The following is a 7,500-nucleotide window of genomic DNA, read 5'->3' as shown; positions in this document are numbered from 1 at the left end:
CTATTGCATTGGATCACTCTCTCTGGAACGGCTCATTCTTTCTTTGCCAACACATTTACCGATGAGTCTGGGCTATTCTTTTCACATTTCTCTGTCCTCATACACCTGACTACACTGAGATTATCAAATAATTCTTCTTTGCGCAAGAGTTTAACGACTGCAATGTAACTATTCAGTGGCTACTGTCCTCTTGTTAAGGGTAGAAGAGACTCTTTAACTGGTAAGCAGCTCCTCTAGGTGAAGGACACTCCAAAATCCAACCATTGTTCTCTAGTCTTGGGTAGTGCCATAGCCTTTGTACCATGGTCTTCCACTGTCTTGGGGGTACAATCGGACACACTATTCCATTTTGTTCCTCTTCCTCTTGATTTCATCGTTTAAATGTGATAGATCTAATCTAATGTTGTTAATGATCTTAAAATACTTTAATTTGATTGTTATTACTTCTCCTGTAGTTTATTGATTTCCCTGTTCCCTTTCCTCACTGGCCTATTTTTCCCTATTTGAGCCCTTGCACTCATAGCATCATACTTTTCTAACTAGGGTTGAAACTTAGCTAGTAGTAGTAGTAGTAGTAGTAGTAGTAGTAGTAGTAGTAGTAGTAGTAGTAGTAGTAGTAGTAGTAATAATAATAATAATAATAAAAATAATAATAATACTAATAATACAGTATATATATATATATATATATATATATACATATATATATATATATATATATATATATATATATATAAATATGCATACACACACACACACACACATATATATATATATATATATATATATATATATATATATATGTATATATATAATGTATGCATCTCAGAGAACTCCCTTGATATTCATCGCAATATTTCTTTTACCTCTTCAGAGTAGTGACACCAGGAAGGCAGAACCTTTGAGTTTCATGCCAAGCTTTGACAGATGAACTTGCTAGCTACATGACCTTTTCCTTAAACCAGCACATGCTGGAGCATAGACGAAACAATCTTTTTTTTTTTTTTTTTAAATTAAAAAATACTACCAATTACCTTTACAATCGTATCTAGCAAGCCATACTTCATTAATATATATCTGATCAGTTTCTGCTTAGTTGGCTTAGATGCTATGGTACTCAATTTGGTGTAACTTTAAAGTTTATAAGTTTATAAGCCAAGGTTATCTATAAAAAAAAAATAAAAAAAAGTAAAAAACCGTGCTGTTGGCAACCATAATACATTATAGTATATACCTATTATTTTTTAAACTATGTGTATACTAACATTTTATATCAACATATGTGTATTCTTATACAAAATGGTAATAAGACCAAGGGTAATTTTACCCATAATCTAGTTTTTACCTAAATCAACATTTCGGAAGTACCAAACGTGGCTTAGTAATTTCAATGATGTAATGAATATAAATTATTATGAGTACGATGCCATCGCAATGTAACCAGGATTTTACATTAATTTTTCCCGAGTTATTAGCATAATTTATGAAAATATCAAATGGTTAGAAGCAATGTTATAACAGCTGGTATTACTGTGTAAGCAAATCGTAAAAAATTAAATATAAAGTATATTACCAATTACAAACATCATTATTATTATTATTATTATTATTATTATTAACCGCCGGAGTAAACGTTCTAGAATAATATAAAGTAATACTGAGGTCCTACGGAAAAAAAGGCAAGATTAGATTAGTTCCATTATTAGCTCTATGTACTGGATGGTATAATGTTAGAAGATAAGAATGATACATCATGGCGAAATCTATGAAAATTTCTGAAAAGGCGCAGAAAAAACTATTTCAACACTAGTGCAAGATTTAAATATCTAGATCAAGAATGAGAAATTGAAAAGACAGGAAGGTTTTTTTCCAACAACCTAAGATGAGGGTACAGCTTTTGAAGACCAGATAGGAAAATAATATAAAAGCACTGTATAATAGGTTAATAAAAATATTTCCTGAGATTACACATGTCTCCAGAAATATCTTTGCAGCAATAGAGAATTTTAGATTAGCTACAAGATTTTCCATGGGCTTTACTTCGTAGCTCCATGATTTGCACCATGTGATAATTTTAACCAGATTTCTGGTAAGGAATTTAGCAACCATATGTCTATGATTCAAAAGATGGAAGGTTTGGTAAAACAGAAATATCGTATGCATATGTAACAAGATTATTTTCATCAGGCCAAAACCATATAACATGAGTATGTAATATGAAAATTCGAGGACCAAGACATTACATTACTTTATTTAAAAAGGAGGCCACATAAAACGTCAAATAGTCTGCCGTTATGGGATCCTTTGACTGCCCAGACAGTACTACATTGGATTCTTCTCTCTGGTTTACGGTTCACTTTCCCTTTGCCTACACATACACTGAATAGTCTGGTCTATTCTTTACAAATTCTCTTCTGTCCTCATACATCTGACAACACTGAAATTACCAAACAATTCTTCGTCACCTATCGGGTTAACTACAGCACTGTAATTGTTCAGTGGCTACTTTCCTTTTGGTAAGGGTAGAAGAGACCCTTTAGCTATGGTAAGCAAGCTCTTCTAGGAGAAGGACACTCCAAATTCAAACCATTGTTCTCTAGCCTTCGGTAGTGCCATAGCTTCTGTACCATGGTCTTCCACTATCTTGGGTTAGAACTTTCTTGCTTAAGGGTACACTCGGTAATATTTTTCTATCTAATTTCTGTTCCTCTTGTTTTGTTGAAGTTTTTATACTTTACATACGACATATTTATTCTAGTGTTGTTACTGTTCTTGAAAAAAAAATCTATTTTTCCTTGTTTCCTTCCCTAATTCGGCTACTTTCCCTGTTAGGGCCATGGGCTTATAGCATCCTGCTTTTCCAACTAGGGTTGCAGCTTAGCAAGTAATAATAATAATAATAATAATAATAGTAGTAGTAGTAGTAGTAGTAGTAGTAGTAGTAGTAGTAGTAGCAGTAATAATGACGAACAGCAAATAGGCCGTAAATATAAACAACGTTTCAAAATAAAATTCCTAAATGATTTCATCAAGGACACTTAGCCGAATAATGGTGCAAACGAAAGTACCTACAACCATATATAATCAATATAGACAGAAAAATGGAAAGCTTCGACAGCTTTTTATTGGATCTTATATTACCCTACGTAATATAAAGGTTACACATGGTATCTATAATGAGTTTCTTTACGATTATTATTTATATATGCAGCCACGAGTATCGATGCTGCCTATTTTTTTCCTGAGGCTCAGCCAGTCAGTCGAAAACAGAATGTCCACACTCACCAGTAGTTATATATGTCATCTATGTGTACAGAACTTCTGCATATTATACTGCCCATGACGTATATGAAAAATATCTAACTTCAGCACTTAAGAGGATAGCTTTTCCTTTTTATGTATATTATATTAGGAAAAGTAACGATAAAATTCTAATAAAATAAATAAAGCGTGTTCTTAACATTACAATTAAATTATAAAATGATATCCAACCTTTCTCTCCTCCCTCTCCAGTGAGTCTAATGGAAGTTAACAAGCATTACACTTCTGAAAAAAAAATCCAAATTAAAATGTAACTACAAAATGCAAAATGTATCATAAACATATTTGAACTTTAATGGAGTTCGCTTTCCTAGTTAAATAAAATTTAGTATATACTTTATGCTAGAAAACAAAAAGAATAGGCAATTACCCAGCTACATAAAAGTTCCTGTCCACGGCAAAGTATCTATTACACACAGTATGATTAACTGTAAATTGCATGAACATGCAAAGTAAACTATATTTGTGCGAATCAAATTTAAAAGAATAAACAATGGGTCAGATTAGGCTACGTATGTGAATAAATTAATTACGTCAAAATTATCAAAATATTTAATGGGTATGATTGTGGTACAGGAGAATAAATTAATTTCACCAGAATAACACAAACATAATTATGATAAATCTCTTCACTTGGAAACCTACGGACAAAATACCGGGATTTTGGTGTAAGATTTGGATATACTTCCGACACCGTTTGTATCAATCGGTCTCAGATTTGTGATATCGACATTACAAAAAAATAATCAACATTATATAGAAAGAACCTTTATAAATCATATATCCATATTCTGTTTAGGTGCTACTATGTTCTTGTTATGCATCACTTCTTTAAAAATTTATTTAGTCGTGTGTATGACAAATCATGCAAGTTGACACTAAGCATCTCTATACAGTTTAGCCTATATTCATAATTTACTGGTTTTTAATTATGATATCGATGCATACTGTTTGAGTCAAAATGTATTTCTATATTGATAAAAAAAAAATTCATTTTACAGAAAATCCATAACCTGATTATCCGAAGGTATATATTTGGTACTTTAAGTATGACAAATATCTAGAAACATAAAAGTGGATACAGATTTGCCAACTTCCTTTCTAATCTTTTCTCCTCAAATTTGTTACAAATGAGATTCATAGTTTAACTTCACTTCCTGTTTCGATACTTGAGTAAAACACTGCATTGAAAATCTGAGATATTTAGGATCCATGATCTCTAATACAAGATCTTTAGAATTTGAATTTAATGAAGGACTGAAAAAAGCAAATCAAACAATGGCTATGTTAAGTGAAATTTGGAAATTATATATAAAAACAGGCTATATATCGTTGTAGTAAGATCGGTTTTACAATATGTATGACAATGAAACAATATCCAAAGTCCTAAGAAGAATATTGGGAGTTAAATAGCAGGACAGGATTAGAAATGAAACTATAAGAGAGATTACTCGAGTGCCATATGTGTATGAGATCATGGTGAGAGGATAAAAGAATTGGAAGACCCAGGCCTACATGGCTGAATACTATGAACCATGAAGTAGATGATGAATGGCGAAGGAAAGATTTAAAAGCTCAAGATAGAGACGACTGGTGAAATCTAAATGAGGCCCTATGCGTCAATAGGCGTAGGATAATGATGATGATGATGATGATCTATATATATATATATATATATAGATATATATATATATATATATATATATATATATATATATATATATCTATATATATATATACATACATATAAATACACATATAAAAAATATATATATACATATATATAAATATAAATATATATATATATATATATATATATATATATATATATATATATACATATATATATATATATATATATATATATATATATATATATATATATATATATATATATATACAGTATATAGTGTGTGTGATTGTATGTTTCAACACAGGATCTACAGCAAGTTACCGCACAGGCTCTCAAGAAGTTTTGAGAGATAAACTTGAAGACACTATGCGCAGTAACAATCCAACCCCAAATCGTCTATATGAAGTTGCCCAAATATCAATAAAAACGGCGTTAAGTTTTAATGATCCATTAAAAAAAGAGGACATGCCACTCTGGGTATAACATCGCTGAACCTGTGTTCACTGGTTGAAATGCAAATTCCCGACCAATCACCAACTGGGATATTTCTACTGCCATTCATCATGTTTTATTCTCGTTACCTTAGGGATTTCAAATTCAATACTATTGCCGAGTCAACATTCTAAACTCAAAAGAAAATCCCTTGATGTTTATTGGATTATTTACAGACAGGTGACTCGCAATTCAGAAACATGAAATGAACTGCAGTAAATGTTGTTCATGAGAGAGAGAGAGAGAGAGAGAGAGAGAGAGAGAGAGAGAGAGAGAGAGAGAGAGAGAGAGAGAGAGAGAGAGAAAGAATGGTATTCATTTTAAAGGTCGGATTGACAGAGGTTGCTATAAAAGAAGCAACTGTTGTGAAACATTAAAATATATCTTTCTAACAGAATTCGTAACCTATGAGATTAGTGCTGATACTCTCGACAAAGTAATCAAAGTTAAAGAGATGTTTTTTCTAAATACATATAAAATCGCTGTGCAATACATAATTAACGATCTAGAATTAGAGAGAGAGAGAGAGAGAGAGAGAGAGAGAGAGAGAGAGAGAGAGAGAGAGAGAGAGAGAGAGAGAATGTTCAACAGACCGACGAGAAACCAAGGAAAACTTATCCAAATTGGACTAATAAAAACAAACTGCATTAGGGTCAATCCGAAGTTCCAACACTCTTTACCCCGTGATTATTATTCTTGCTTTTCCTCTCCCTCTCAAAGGAAAAGGATGTTTAAAATCGTCTGAAACACGTTGCGTTGAAATTATCATCGAAAAGAAATGATAAAATTAATATTTCATTCTACCAAGGCTCATAAGCAAAAATTACTTTTAACTAAAAAAAAAAGATTATGCCATTCCTATGTAAAAAAAAATAAAATCAGGATGTTAATAGATAACAATAGATAAATCAACGTGGAAAAAAAATATAGAATGAAACAAAATACTTCACGAGAAAAATATTCTCCAACGAAACTTTTGGGTACTACTCTAACCTACTGCTTGGGATAACATTTGGTTTCTTTTCGTATGTTATGGACTGCAGTGTTGCAGGAGCCCATGTCTGGCCGGAAGGGCAGAGCAATCTGCAACAACTGCAGCAACTATTCGAATATCGATTAATCTTTTCTTTGTGCAAGAATTAGTCCCAATCTTTCATGGGAAATAATTTACAAATATCATCTCAAACTAGATTTCATGGCCATATAAATAAAAAAATACATTTCTGAATAAAACTAAAATGTGTGTATACAAATTCTATACATACGTATATATACAGTATGCATATATATATATATATATATATATATATATATATATATATATATTATTATTATTATTATTACTTGCTAAACTACAACCCTAGTTGGAAAAGCAGGATGCTATAAGCCCAGGGGCCCCAACATGGAAAATAGCCCAGTGACGAAAGGAAACATGGAATATATTCTAAGAACAGTAACAATGTTAAAATAAATATTTCCTATCTAAACTATGAAAACTTTAACAAAACAAGAGGAAGAGAAATTAAATAGAATGGTGTGCCCAAATGTACCCTCAAGCAAGAGAACTCTAACCCAAGACAGTGGAAGACCATGGAACAAAGGCTATGGCACTACCCAAGCCTAGAGAACAATGATTTGATTTTGGAGTGTCCTTCTCCTAGAAGAGCTGCTTACCATAGGTAAAGAGTGTCTTCTACCCTTACCAAGAGGTGAAGAAGAATTGTTTGGTAATCTCAGTGTTGACAAGGGGTATGAGGACAGAGGAGAATCTACAAATAATAGGCCATACTATTCGGAGTATGTGTAGGGAAAGGGGAAGTGACCGTAACCAGAAAGAAGGAACCAATGGAGTACTGTTTGGCCAGTCAAATTCCCACAACTCTCTAGTGGTAGTATCTCAATGGGAGGCTGGTGCCCTAGCCAACCTACTACCTTGAACAGGTATACAGTATATATTCCTTACGAATAAAAAGCACTAACTTCAATTAAGTCTTTTTATTTCTTCTCACAAGGCTACAATACATATCTTATGCTTATCACGTGTCAGCTTTCGG

The 7,500-nt window shown here is 32.1% G+C and overlaps 1 long non-coding RNA gene across 1 annotated transcript in view; it reads right to left on the bottom strand.

Annotated features, from left to right (window-relative positions):
- Positions 1-3,417: 3,417 nt before the first annotated feature.
- The window catches only part of LOC137644120 (uncharacterized), a 645,283-nt gene continuing 641,200 nt past the window's right edge, over positions 3,418-7,500 (bottom strand). Inside the window, exon 3 of the long non-coding RNA XR_011045136.1 lies at positions 3,418-3,546. This is a non-coding gene — a long non-coding RNA (uncharacterized lncRNA). The remainder of the gene's footprint in view (positions 3,547-7,500) is intronic.

The sequence above is a fragment of the Palaemon carinicauda genome, chromosome 1, assembly GCF_036898095.1.
Source record: "Palaemon carinicauda isolate YSFRI2023 chromosome 1, ASM3689809v2, whole genome shotgun sequence".
NCBI lineage: Eukaryota > Metazoa > Arthropoda > Malacostraca > Decapoda > Palaemonidae > Palaemon > Palaemon carinicauda.
The sequence above is the reverse complement of the archived record's forward strand: the minus strand, read 5'-3'. Positions and strand labels throughout refer to the sequence as shown.